The sequence below is a fragment of the Macrotis lagotis genome, chromosome 2, assembly GCF_037893015.1.
Source record: "Macrotis lagotis isolate mMagLag1 chromosome 2, bilby.v1.9.chrom.fasta, whole genome shotgun sequence".
Taxonomy (NCBI): domain Eukaryota; kingdom Metazoa; phylum Chordata; class Mammalia; order Peramelemorphia; family Peramelidae; genus Macrotis; species Macrotis lagotis.
In genome coordinates, this window is record NC_133659.1 from 55,869,287 (window position 1) to 55,884,473 (window position 15,187).

General features: G+C 34.5%; 1 long non-coding RNA gene across 1 annotated transcript in view; it reads left to right on the forward strand.

Moving 5' to 3' along the window:
* Positions 1 to 13,620, forward strand: part of LOC141511003 (uncharacterized) — a 111,311-nt gene extending 97,691 nt beyond the window's left edge. Inside the window, exon 4 of the long non-coding RNA XR_012475231.1 lies at positions 13,554 to 13,620. This is a non-coding gene — a long non-coding RNA (uncharacterized LOC141511003). The remainder of the gene's footprint in view (positions 1 to 13,553) is intronic.
* The last annotated feature ends 1,567 nt before the right edge of the window (positions 13,621 to 15,187 follow it).

Below are 15,187 nucleotides of genomic sequence, written 5' to 3' on the forward strand. Positions count from 1 at the left end.
AAATAGTCTGGTAAAAATTAAACACGTACAATCATGTTTATATACTTCCATATTAACTATGTTGTGAAGCAGAAATTAGAATTAAGGGGAAAACCATGAACAAGAAAGGAAAAGCATAAAGGAAGGTTTAAAAAAGTGAAAATAGTATGTTGTGCTCTGCATTCAGCCTTTATAGTTTTTTCCCTCTGGATGTGGATGGCATTTTCCATAATTCCATATCAATATCCATGTGGATTATAGAATTCCATAATCCATAAAAGGATTGTCTTTGATCACTTAACTGCTGAGAGTCGCTGCCTCTGTCATAGTTGATCATTTCACAGTGTTGTTATTTATCTGTACAATGTTCTCTTGATTCTGCTCACTTCACTCATATAGCTAGCATTTCTAATGAAATATTGAATAACAGTGGTGAAAATGGCCATCCTGGCTTTACCCTGATCTTATTAGGAAGACTTCTACCTCATCCCCACTACAAATAATTCTTATTGATGGTTTTAGATAGATAATTCCATTCATTTTAAGGAAAACTTCATTTATTCCTATGCTTTATAATGGTTTTTAAAGGAATGAATTTTTACTGTATCAAAAAGCTTTTCCTGCATCTATTAAAATAATTATATGGTTTTTTTCTGGGTTGGTATTAATATCAGCAATTATGGTAATAGTTTTCCTAATATTGAACCAGCCCTGCATTCTTTACATAAATTCCACTGGGTCATAATCTATAATCTTTTTGATATTTTACTTTAATCTCTTTGTTGGCATTTTATTCAAAATATTTTTATAAATATTCATTAGGGGAATTGGTCAATAGTTTTTTTTTTTCTGTTCTTAGTCTCCCTGGTTTAGGTATCAAATAACAAATTACTTTTATATAATACTTTACAATTTTTATTTTATGGAAAATATGTGCATACACATATATGTATGCATCATTTGAATGCCATAACAATTCTGTGAGGTATTTCAAATATTATTACCCACATTTATATATGAGGAGTCTGAGAGTCAAAGTGACCAATCTATGGTCATGCATCTCTATAAGCATCAGAATAAAGATTTTATAGATCTTTTTGTTATGATATTCCATACCACACAATACCATATCATGCTATGTTGTGTCTCAATAAGTTATATATTAGCCTATGTCATATTATGTTAGTGCTATTTTTCTTTTGAAATATCGTAAAGTACCAAATGGTCACAAAAAGGACATTCTAGAATCTTCTGCAAACTTCTAGAATGTAGTAAAGATAAATGAGGGAAAATATGCCCCTTTTGTGAAAAGAATGAGATTTTTATTCATTCTAGGGTAATTAATCTCCCGACTCTGATAATAAAGCAAATATTTTCCATTTTCTTAAGTTTGTTACTTTGTCTCATGAATCACTGCTTTGGAAGAACAAAGGGTTGAACTTTTATTACTTTACTAAGCCACAAATAGATATAGTGTTTAATACTTTTATGAATCTGGGGCTTTCTTTAAAGGTACAGATCACCATCCAACTAGACCTCTTCATTCTCTGACCCCTGTTGCATGTCATTCCATAACTCCTCTATGATGCATTTGTCCAATTATATTCAAGGCCTTTTTTCCTGGGTCTTATAATCTTTTCAATATACTGGTACATTTCTTAGATGACCACTTAGGTGTAACAGAGTAAGGATTCCAATTCCTATACATAAGTTGTACTCGGTGACCATTAAGGTAATTTTCAACTTTTAATTTTATGGTTCTGTAAGTCAGAGGGTTCATTTTTTTGTCCTTCATTTAAAATGTGAGATTGGCTCCCTTCCTTATTCAGTCATATAGGTCCATGGTAATTTTGTTTATCCCCTTTCCAGTTTGGAAGTTTTTGCTCATTGTTATTCAAAGCAATATTCAAAATAATGACAAAAGTTATAAAAAATAAGAATATCCTTTTATGAAGCACTATAGAGTATTTAGAGTTAATATAATATTTTATACATATCTCAAAAAAGCCTTATCACAGTCCTATGTGTTATGTACAAAAATATTATTATACTCATTTAAATACGGAAATGCAATCTCCGTTAAATGATTTATCCAAAGTCACATAGGTTATTATGTATCGGTGGTATGGTTCAAAACCAAGTTTCTTAACTTTAATTTTACTCTAGAGAGCAAATTCAAACCAAGATTAGAGTTTTATAGTTTCTATTTAGAAAATGATAAAGATACATATTAAAAACCAAAATTGGAACCTTGCAATAGAATGAATGTTAAAAAACTATCTTTGCATGTAATTGGAAAACAAACTAACAAATAAATAAGTGAATGAATGGATAAATAAATAAATGAAAAGAGGAAAAGAGAAATTTGAATATTTTATTTGTATATCACTATAAAGTATTTAATTGTCAGCCAATAAGTCACAGCATCCTGGGATCTTACGTTTTCTACCTACTTAGTTCTATCCCTTTATTTCAGACATAGGAAGACTTAGGCACAGAGACATTCAGTGAGTTGTCTGAGGTCACTCACAATTGGAATAGTAACATTTGAACAGAGGGCTCCTGACTCCCAGGCAATGTACCGTCCACCTCTCAGATGTACCCAGAGTTTTCATCCAGAGGTTGCCCAATTCCTCTTTTTAAAATGATCACAAAAATATTCACTGTTTACATTTCATGTGTGTGTGTGTGTGTGTGTGTGTGTGTGCATGAGACTATACATATGTGTATAAATGTATGTGTGTGTGTTTCTGGATGTATGTATATATGTGTCTTATGTATATGGATTATATGTTTGTGGATTATATGTGTGTGGATTATATGTTTCTGTGTGTTTGGGGGGACTAGAAAGTAGAAAGTTAGGAGGCAAAATCTACAGGTAGCCTTGCAATAATTGAAACCAGCACCAATGCCCATTTCTCAACATTTCCTCAGAATTTCCTGGGGTGTTTTTGGCTCAGTGATATGAGCAGTTGGCCCCTGTTAAACATAACTTCAACTGAAAAGTAAATGTTCACATAAAGCAAATAGCAAAGCAAATGCCAAAACGGGTGAAGACGTCATACTCCCCATTGCAGGCTGAACCCAAGCGACAGCAGATACATAATACATAACCAGCGAGATTTCCTTTGGGCCCTCCTGTCTTGGCCATGGTCCGAACACAAGCCCAGTGGAAGCAAATAAATAATCAAACACAGATTTGAAGTCATGAAATCTTTATGGGAAAAAGTTCCTAAAAACATTTCAGCCATGAAAAGCTCAGAAGTTGGAGAGGCTACAGGAGAAAAAAATCAATTAGAAATGGGAAACTGGCTGAGGCAAGAAACTCTGTGCTTTTCTCCCTTTGCCCAGATTAGACCTGAAGCTATTCTAGAGTTGGGAGAGTGAAGGAAATGATTTCTTTTTTTTAAGTTTACATATAAATTTCAAACCTCCCCAGAAGCCAAAGGAATGTGGCATTGCAAGAAAGGTGGACAATGTTCATCTGGATTGTAGTACGCAGGGCTAGAAAAGGTGAACCAGTGGGTGAAGCAATTAAAACAGCTAGAATAATTGATTTTACTACAAGAAAGGATCCTGGGGTTTCAGGAAGCCATTGATGATCAATTTATAGCAGAAACAGGTTTCTTAACTTACCCAAAGTCTGCCTATTGAGTCCCACGTGAGAATCCTTAAGTTGAAAGAAGACCTGGGTTTGAGACCCATCTTTAAAGGACAAATTATCACATCTCTCTGAGCCTCAGTTTTCATATCTTAAAAAAAGGAGATTAAAATTTATTATGCTACTGATCTATCTATAGGATCACCATAAATCTAGGGTTGGATGGGATTTTAGAGGCCTGAGAGTTTAATCCCCCCCCCTTTTTACAGGTATGGAACTTGAGGCTAAATAAGGTTGAATGACTAGTTCAGTCATACATGGAGTTAAGTATCAGAGGCAGAATTTGAACCCATGTCCTCTGGGTACCGAACAATCCCTTTCACCAGTCCACTTTGTTGCCTCCTAACAGAGTTGTGCAGAATTAAATATTCATTATTCCTTAAAGTATTATAATAGTAAGCTACTGTTATCATAGTATCCCTGGAACTAGAGCTCAGATCTCCTGGATCATTGTTCAAGGCTCATTCTATCACAGCAACCTAATTTTTTCCCTTTACTAGAAAGTGTAAAACAGGTGATTGCACAGGAATACACACTTATGAGATCAGAAATTCACAGAGAAAGCTCAGGAGATCTTTGATAAGAAAATAGTCATATTCTCAGGTTGAATGAATGTTCACATTCACTTGCCAGATAGCATTAGAGATTAACTTTTCTCCATTCTGCTCAGAGCTGTAATTAGGGTAGAGGGAAGCAGAGGCAGAGTAAATAGTCCAATTTGCCTACAGGGAGAGGGAGGCATGTTCCTTTCTACATCAATTCAGAGTCCTCTCTCCCCACTCCTAGAGGTTGTCACCCAAAAGCCCATAGCTTGGGTAAGCTATAAGTAGAATTCATCATTTGTGTAAGGGTTAACTTAGTTAACTTCTGAGGTCTTTTGTATCTCTAAATCTCTTTTGATTCTATAACCTGGATTTAAGCATGGACTCAATAATAAAAATTATACAATGTATATGTATACACAAACCCATACATATAAACACATACCCATTTTGCAGTTGAGGAAATTGAGGCAAAGAGAGATTAATGATTTACCCAATCTCTCACTATTAGTAAGATGATTTGAATTCAGGTCTTCATGACTCCTATTACGTACAACCCTAATTACTTTTGGCAAACCATTGAAATTCTCTGCTGGTATAATGAGGAAACATACTTGCAGTTGCTATAAGAAAATACAGATACAGATCACAAAAAGTTAATTATATAAACATGAGTTATCATCATTATTGCTACATATTAGAGATATCCTGATCTCCAGGGAGTGTCAAGTTCATTTAGTCTAAATTCCCTTCTCTTCTAGAGGAGCCCACAATGGAACAGCATTTACATCTTAGATTTACATTGTTTCTATTCCACCATTCGTTCTCTCTGTCTCTGTCTCTGTCTCTGTCTCTGTCTCTGTCTCTGTCTGTCTCTGTCTCTGTCTCTCTCTCATTTCTGATCTGGTTTTTTTTTTTAATAATAAATGAATATGAAGTCTCTCTCCTCAGCTGTTTCTGATCTTCTCATTTGGGGAGACTCAAATTGACCAACATCTTTTGTTCTGATTTCTTAGCACTAAAAAGAAATATTTATCAAGAATAATTATTTATAAACATAGATTCATAGGTATATTTGTACAGAAACTTTGTAAGGAAGCTTTGATGCGGAAACTCATCCTATTCGTCAGATCAGCAACAATTCTTTGGTTTATTATCTTTGACATTTGTCTGGGTGTCTGAGAGGTTAAGTATTTTGTCCAAGGTTCACACAACCAATTAATTTCACAGGTGGAACTTCAGACTAAGACTTTGTCATTCAAAGTCAGTGTCCTAGTCCAGTGATTTTCAAATTGGGGACCACAGAGTTCTGGAGACCCAAGAGACTCTTTCAGAGAGACTACAAATTGAAAACTATTTTCAGAATCATATTAAGATGTTATTTGCCTATTAATATTTTTTTCTTCTGATTGCTCCTCTGTATAAAGTCAGGTTTTCTCCATATACTTTAAGCAAAACAACATATTGCAGCAGATTGACTATAGAAGCAACTATGAGAATCCAGCTATCTTCTATTAACTCAGACATTAAAGAGATTTGCAAAAATAAGTAAAATAATCTACTTGTCTCATGAAGTTACTTTTTTGCTTTGGAAATTAGGATTCTTTCCAAAATAACTATATTTTAGAATATAATTCATTTTACACTAAAACATACTATTTCTGTTAACATTTAAAGGGTTTGTTATTGTTATCAAAATGAATCAATGCATAATTTCAAAATCATCTTTTAATTTTTAAAATGATAGCTATTGATAAATATAACATACATAAACAGTGCCAGACCATAAACAATGCTGAGGCTACCACCACTGGAAAAAATGTGATAAGTGAGCATATTATAAGAGGAATGAGTCTGGCCTTTCAATATGAAACTTCCTAATCTTCCGGTGTCATTCTATTCACTTCTGGTCTAGTCAAGAAATAACTCACGGGAGTTCTGAGTCTGAAAAACTCAAGAACTACCTGGCTAGCTGCAACATAATGCTGCACCTAGAAATAAACAAAAGATAAATCAAGCAAATACAAAGCATGAGAAAAACCATCATTGTCCAACTTGAACTTTCCTCTTCATTTGGAATAGACCCCTTCCAATTCTTTGCCATGTATTTAATCACATTGTATTCACTGTTCAGAATTCAAACCTCCAGATTCTCTAAGACTCATTTGCTGACTACTCAGTGAAGTATTCTGTGACTACTTAAGCCTACCACATTTTCCCTTTTCATATATTATAATTAGCACTAAAAATTTAGCTATTAATTGAGTTTTAATTGATTCATACATGCTATTTATACACCTCCAATTGTAATGTCTTAAAAATAAAAGAAAATTTGATATTAATCTTATGAGTTCCCCATCTCCTCTCAAACAAAAACAAATCCATGTATAGCAAGTTAACAAATTCTTTTTTTAATCACCATATAAATTTATTTAAGGACAAAACTGTTTCTTAACCTTTGAATTAAAGCAAGTCTAGGGAGCACCCTTGAAGCTTACCCAGGAACTATGTGAATCCTAGTTTTCAAATGTGACTGGAAGTCTGACTAAGCCAGTGACTTAGTTGACTTACTGTAAGACTATACTTACTAGACCAGAAGTGAATAGAACCACTCCGGAAGATTAGGAAGATAGGGTAATTTCATTCACAGGCACTGTGCTATTGAAAGGCCAGACTTATTCCTATTAAGCTCACTTATCAAGTTTTTTTCATATATATATTATATATATATGTAATATATATATAATATATATATGTGCCTCAAGGAGTATTTATACTTCTACTTTATCTTTAGATATTTATTTGTTATTTTTATTTTATCAGGAGCATTCAAAATCTTTGGATTTGTGATCCTCAATTAAGCAGCTAGTTTACAGACTGAAGGGAACAAAGTCAATTGATTTGTTAGAAAAATAATATTTTTAAAAGTCCATTTGGTCAATGTAAGTATGCTATTCTAATATACTAAAAAAATGCTGGATTTTTGGGGGATGAATAGGGACATCAGTAAATCCTGGGTTTGCTTGTGGGGATAAATAAAAATAAAATTATTTTCTATAAGAATCAACTAGATATATTTAACCTGGAAGAATTTCTTTTATTTTCAGGGATTAGAAACTTTCAAAGTAAACTGTTTCTTCCTATAAAAACAGGAATTTTCATTCGCTTTAATTGTCAATTCATTTAGTAGGATTGTCTTAATGATTTATATATACATTGGATTAAGAGAAACAAAACTGGTCATCCTATAATGGAGTTGTAGGCTCAGGGAGGGATGCAGCCATCCATTACATATGGCAGACTAAAAGATATTAGCCCCCGCTTAAAGTATCTCTTTAATCTAATTTAGGGCACTTACCAAAGCAGCATTTACTTGATTTATACTTGGTTGATTGAAATTAATTTGCCAATCTAGAACATCACTACATCAACCTTGGTTTTCCTTACTAGCATTCCAATCACCTCCAAATTCTTGACTGCAGTTGGATTGGAGAAGTCAAAGCACCTGGAATGGGGGTAAGGTATTTATGATTGCCATTAAAAGACAAAATTACAGAACATTGAAAGTCGAAAGGATCATAGTGGTCATCTAGTCAAACCTATAAATGGAAATTCTTTCTCTGACATGTCTTGCCCAACATTATGTCTTAAACTGAAGACTTCCATTGATAGAGAAGGCAGACCATTTGAATTTGAGTATTTTTTCTTTATCTCCAAGTAGAAGCAACCTCTTGATTCTAACTTTCACCTAACACTTCTCTGAGATAGTTTTCTGACATGATAGATTCAAGAAAAGCAAGTCTACGCACCAGCCTGCATGATAGCCTGAAAAGACTGAAAGACAACTGTCATATCTTTGCCACCCAGGAATTTTCTCATCTTTAGGTTAAGTATTCACAGTTCCTTGAACTACTCCTGAAGGACTCTCACCCTTTTCACCACTCTCCTTTGGATAATGTAACAGCTTATCAATGATATTCATCAAGTAGCACACTCATTCAGATAGAGTCTTACCAGTTCGGTCTTTCCCTTATTGTGTTCTGGACACTGCTTCACATTGCAGAGTAGGAGATCATTAAGTTGTGGGAAGGTTGGCAATTGCATGTCACATTATTGAACTCATTTGAATCTGCAATCTACTAAGATCCCCAGAACATTTTCATTAAAATTAGTGCCTAGTCCCATCTTATATAACACACTTTTGAATTGAGTTTTTAAAAATCCAAGTGTAAAACTATACATTTATCCCCATTAAAGAGCATCCAGACTAATATACTTCAATACTACAAAATTTCTAGGACTTCATCAAAACAGATCTTACCTCTCTTGACACAGTTCACATACCTTCAAATTAACAAATGTCCTGAGAAGTGGCTCTAACATGCTATGTATTTTCAATATTGGCATTGCTTAGTTCTTATCTAGATCTTATATCATTCAACATTTCTACTTGCAGGCCTGCCTATGCCTGAGAAGTTCCAGGAAACAACTAAGTTAATATACCTTCTTAGAACCTCAAAGTAAAGGTTATCTGTATCAGCTTTCTCTTCACTGCTCATGATATTAATGACAATATTGCTGGATGCCAAAGAGAGGGACATATGGTGCTTGGCTCACTGGCTAAGCTTCCCCTTTAGCCAGCAGGGACTGGTTGAAATTCAGCTCCATCTTGTAAGCCAAATGAAAAACCTCATGGCGGCCTCAGCCGGGATTAGGAGTAGAGCTGCTCAGTGTTCACCTGAAATCCACCTCCCAGTGCTTTCAATTTAAAACAATCAATCCATATTTACCTTAGACTTTTCTTTCATTAGAGTCCAGCTCTGATATTTAATCAGCTTCCGCTCTCTTCTGTTTGAACAACTTGCTGCTAAACCATATTAAAAAAGAAAAGAAATAAAAGTCCAAGAAATGTCATCACTGCCATATTATTGCCTCCCTGTGAACACATTCATAATACATTCTGGTGTCTATAGAAAGGTTGCTTTGATTAATATTAATAAAGAATTAAAGCTGTGTTTACCATGAAAACTGATTTGGGTCTGACTTGATGCCATTGGATGAGAAAATTGGAATGTGTGGTGATGGAGAGTAGATAGTGAAGTGATGGATATACATTAGATTCATTAATCATCTCATCAGGGAAGATTGTGGAGCCAATCTCTTCCTAACTAGCACTTCAGTCTGAGATGATGTCATATTTACCAAGGTGGTATAGCATTTATCTCCTCTACCCAGAATGGTTAGTAACAAAATTGGTGGCCATTGAAACACTGAAAGGAGAGAGCTAACTGGGCAATAAATTTTTTCTAGGATTAAGGAAACCAAATTTTCTATTCTCAGGGTGGTCACTTAGGGTGTTGTTTCCTAATCTGGGAATCTGCCTAGGTATATTCTAAAGCATTGTAAAGACATGTGGAGAGGCAACATGGCACATTGGGAGGAGAACTGGGTCTGTAGTCAGAAGATACAGTTTTAAATCCAGACTTTGTTACTTGTGTGACCTTGAATGAGATTTTTTTCTACTACTGGTCTTCACTTCAGCTACATTAAAAAGAGAAGGTTGTTATCATATGACCTCCAAAGTTCTTTCCTGATCTAAATTGAGTAATCTTTGAGAAGTCATTGTCTCCTGATGGTCCTCCTTAACAAAAAAGAAAAATGTTGGAGAGAACTGTACTAGAAAAAGGAGGGAAAATAGCTAGTGAATACATTTTTGTGTGCTTATATAAGATATAAATATAAAATAATGGGGTCAATTTTAAAAGTCTCATGCAAGGATTTATGGTTGATAGTAACACTGCATGTAAGGATGTTTGTGGGTGTGCATATGAGTGTGTGTTTAATGCATTTAGATTTTTTTCTTTTGTAGGGTGTAGAAATCAATTTCATTATTTCAGGATCATTCCATGTAATGTTTCTAAAACTAGAAAGGACCTTAGAATCCACTCAGGCCAATCTTATTTTACAGATAAGGAAATTGAGGCAAACATAGATCAAGTGTCTTGCCTAATATAACATAGACAATAAGGTTCAGGGTGAAATTTGAAACAAGTCATCTGTTTCTCATCCCAATATTCTTCCTACTCTATTATGTAACTGGAGGATATGGAATGTGGATAGATTTAAACTCTTGAAATGTCAAAATAAACTCTTTTGGTGTGATATTGAAAGCCATAGTAAATTCATGATTTGTCAACAAGCTAAAAAAAAAAGATTTGGAATCACCAATTTAATGTAGTGAATTCTACCAAAATGGAGTGACTAATGGCTTCTAGGAAACAGTAAAAAAAGTGATATTTAAATCCCTTCTCAATATGGTCCAGTTTATTTTTTGGTTGTCTATCACTCTATCTTCAAGCAAAATTAGACTATTATCTGTTCCCCAAACCTAGTATTTCATCACCCTCCTCCATGCCTTTTCAAAAATCTGTCCTCAAATGTAGGGAATGTTATTCTTTTGTACCTCTACCTCTTGTATCACATCTTATGAAAAGACCTTCCTGAGCTTACTAGCAGTTAAATTTCTCTCTCTCTCTTTTATTCAAATTTTCATATACCTATTTGTCTCTTTACATGTTATTTATGTCCACAATAATATAAGCTCTTAAATAAGAATACTTTAGTAATGTATAAAAAAATCATTTGTATAAAAATAAGAATAAATAAATAAATAAAACCTTATGTGAGCTAAAAAAAAGAATATCAGCTCATTGAGGGAAAAGACTGGACTTTTGGGGGGAGGGGAGGGGAGGGGGATGGTTGATCTTGCTTTGGTATCTCCAAGTCCTTGAGAGTTCAATAAATGCTTCTTCGATTACATGGGATCTTTTTTTATTTTTAAAAAATTGATGCTTTGGGTTGAACTCTTCAGCCTCCCAACTGAGCTTTTATGATATCTCAACCTCTCACTCATGGTATTGATCTCAGTGATGCAGGGATTATTTTCTGTATTGTTTTGTATCTCTAGTGCTTAGATCAGTGCTCAGAACACATTAGACTCTCAATAAATGCTATTGACTGACCTAGTTACTGATAAATCAGAAGGGAACAAAGGAGATCCAACATATGACTACCAACAAAGAGAAGAAACATGAAGGTGGGGAAGGCAAACTGCTTCCATGAAGGACCAAAACTTTGGGAAGATGGATTAGGTTAGACAGATGATCATTTTCAACAGCACTACTGATCACGTCTCTGGTTTGTGTACATATTTCCTCTAGGTTGAAGTCTATGCTCTAGCCACTAGTTTCTTGTATTAATCTTAACTTCTCAAAATTCATCACTCACAAGAAACCCTAGTTCTTAATGTGGTCTAATCATTGTTTTGAAATAACATGAATTCCAATTTGAATCCCTTCCCTTTATATTGCAGATTCAATGAAAACACTAATCATTGGTGTGATTGCATCCTCTCTCCTTCTTGTAAGAAATACAATATTATTAGCAAAATGGCATTCAATAGTAGTATTTACATTTATAGGATTCCCTTCTCTAAAATATTCATATTGCTATCTGAAGACAAAGAGCTTTGTATTCACTACTATGGCAGAATCCATTATGAATTTTACTATGAAATTAAAAAATCACTTTCCCTTACCTCAGTCTTCTCAATTATAAAATGAAATAAAGTTATCTTTGCTTTCTTTTAGTGAGGCATGAAAATGATCATGTCTAGACAGCAGGGATTTTGAAGAAGTTTCCAGTTGTGACAAAGACTAAAATGAGGTTGGTCTAGGCATAAGGAAGAGATACTCACAAGGAAAGGGCAGGTGAGAGGAGAAAAAATCATTCAGTTTTCAGAAGATGAGATGAGCATAGAACAGGGGATGGGAGAGAGAAAAGAAGGAGATTGTTTGGCAACCTAAAGCAGAACAAATAATTATATAGATATGTAAACAGTCAATAACAGAAAAGAATGGCAGCAGACTGTACGGACTGCCATAACTAGGCAAATCCTATAGGGACTAGGTCATCAACAAAAGAGACTAACCTGTACAGGGGAAGAAGGCTGGGGCTCCATCACAAGGAAAAACCAAAAGAATAGAAATTCATATGTTATTGGTTATTAGTCTAGGTCTCCTTATTTTATTCTATTAAACTTTAAACAGGATTGAAGGAAAAGTATAGACTAGTACAGATACTATAGTTAAAAGTTCAGTTAAGTTCAGATTCAAAGATCAGAAGCTCATAAAGAGAAGGAACAAAGCAAAGTTAGACATAAATGAACATTTCAATTGCTTTAGCTTTCTTGAGAGTATCAAAAGATTGTCACTGATGATATCATCCCATTGTAGAGCCTCAAGGATATGGGAAAGACCTGCCTTTAAAAGGTCAAAATATCTTATTGATCACCAATCATTCTGATCTTACTCTATGTATGAAGCCACTGTGATTACATGGGATACTGAGAATGGCATCTTTGCACAATACCTTCTCATTTTAATCAATCTTATGTTCAAGTTATGACATCACTTTCATAATATCATGGTATTCTTTGATATGGAACAGCAAGATGTGGTGGAAATCAATCAACCAATCAACAGTTAAGAAACATTTGTTAAATGCTTGCTAAGCAATGAAAAAATACCCCGGCAGAAATGGAGACCGACGAAAGCCTTGAATTTGAATCATGTATTTGAGTTATGATTCCATAGACCAAACAGTAAAAAACTCTCTGAGTCCTAGTATCCCAGTTTTCTTCTCTAGAATTCTCAAGAGCATTATTCTGATAGGTTAATTATTCACTTTTCATTCTAAGAATTTAGACTTCAGAAATCAGCAAATGCTACAAATCAAGATCTGATTCATTGTTTTATTGATTCTCTAGCCTTGAAAAACAATGGAGAATATAAAAATGCAGGTCAAACTTAAAAGTGTATTGTGAATATATCCCAACCCATCCCTTCACCACAGAAAGCCAGCTGTTAACCATTGACCAATATATTCCTGCTTATAGGATATTCTCAAAAATGGAGTGGTCCTATAAGTATAAATGATTTTTTATAAGTTTCTGGTAAATGGATGTCCCAAAGAGAGAGGGAAGAAAAATTAAGCTCCTGGATTCCAATATAAATTCTTTGTATTTTTTGTTAAGTGATTTTTTGTAAACTGAAGATTTTTAATCTTTTCCTTAGAGTTCTAGACATTTGAGAAGAGAATAATCATTTATATCATATCTATAGGGTGCCAGACACTATGGTGAGTCCTTTTAAAAAAATTTCTCATTTGATTTTTGCAACAGCCTTATTAGATAGATGCATTTTGCAATTTTACATTTTACACTAAAGCAAATAGAACTTAAAGATTTGCCCAAGTTCACAAAATTAGTAAGCATCTAAGGTTTGATCTGAACACAAGTCTCCTAATTTCAGGTCCAGTTCTCTATTCACTCTACCACCAGCTACTCTGAAGACATCAGTCCAATTCTGATCTTCCCTAGAGAAATATTCCACCATGGAGAAATTCCACCCTGGAGAAACCCCTCTGATGTACACAGCAGAGAACAATTTTTATGAGAATCTTCTAAGAAACTACAGTTATGAGTCACTGGTAACATTTGTTTCTCTTGATTAAGTGAATGGGGATGGGGTAATGGTAGCATGGTAGCACTGGATGGGCATCTGTTTTCCATTATGTTGCCTCAGTCATGATTTTGCATTGTATTCATGGCATGCTGAATTATCCACTTTGGTCTTGTTCTCAGCTCTGGGCAATATAAGACATGACCCCCAAATTCACCCATTGGTGACTTCAGCATTGGCAATCTATTCTCACTCAGTCTTCTAGCTGAAGTCAGAAATCTAAGTTTCTAAACCTAATACAAAGATAGGTAAGGTCAATAACTCTTCTTCAATGAGAATGAATCAATCAATTGATATTTATTAAGCATTTCAGATACAAGATTTGAGGATATAAGTACAACAGATGAAACAAATTCTGCTAATAAAGAGTTTGTATTCTAATGGCAGACACAACAGCAATAATATACACACAAATTAAATACAAACCTGTTTGGAATTAAGGATACCAGCAGTTAGGAGGAAGAGGAAAGTTGTGAGATATAGTTGAAGAGGGCCTAAATTCTGGTGAATTCAAAAAGATTTGACCACTGTAAAGAGAGAGTTGGGAGATAGAATATCATGTGTGAAGAACAGAGAGAAGACCAGAGAGAAGACTAATTTGGTGGAATAGCAGATTGAAGGAAGAGAGATGTCCACAATGTTTGGAAAGACAAGGGTTGTGGGTCTTTCAAAGCTAAACAGAGGAGATTCTATTTTATTCCGGAGGCAATAGAAGATTACTAGACTTGGTTGTGTAGGAAGTGACATGGTCAGATCTTAGTTGAAGCAAAATTATTTAGCAATAATGAGTAGTATGGAAGGGAATGGAGACAGATTTGAGAAAGATCAATTCAGAGGGTGCTATAATTTTGGCAATAGGTGATGAGGGGTTATACTAAAGCAATAGCTTTAGAATAGGATATAAGTGAAATGAAAAGATTTGACAACTTATGGAGTTATGCAAATAGCACTTGCAAATGTACCTACTGTGTGCATGATTTTTTTCCCTTCATCTGGAATCCCAAGACCAGGGATCAGCACCCTCAGAAATGTTCCAGTCTGTCACTACCTTGGGAAGATGGTTGACTAGATTGTAAAAGGGATAAAGAATTCATTATCTCTCCACTTAAACCTTCCCTCCTTCCTAATTTCTCTTTCACTTAAGGGTACCATTGTATTTTCAGGTACCTAAGGTGTCTTGAAGGCACCATGGACTCTCTTGCCTCTTCTTTCTCCCCTTTGTCTTCTTCTATAGAGCAATTATTGTCAAGTTCTGTCTGTCCTTTTTGGTCTTATTGGTCCCCCATTTTCCTTTACCTGGCTCTCAAACCTTTGCCACCTTTTCCCTAGATCACAAAATAACTACCATTATCTTCCCTCCCCAATTCATATTTATTTAAGTATCTGATCTTATCACCCACTGTTTAGTATTTGTACCCTATAGT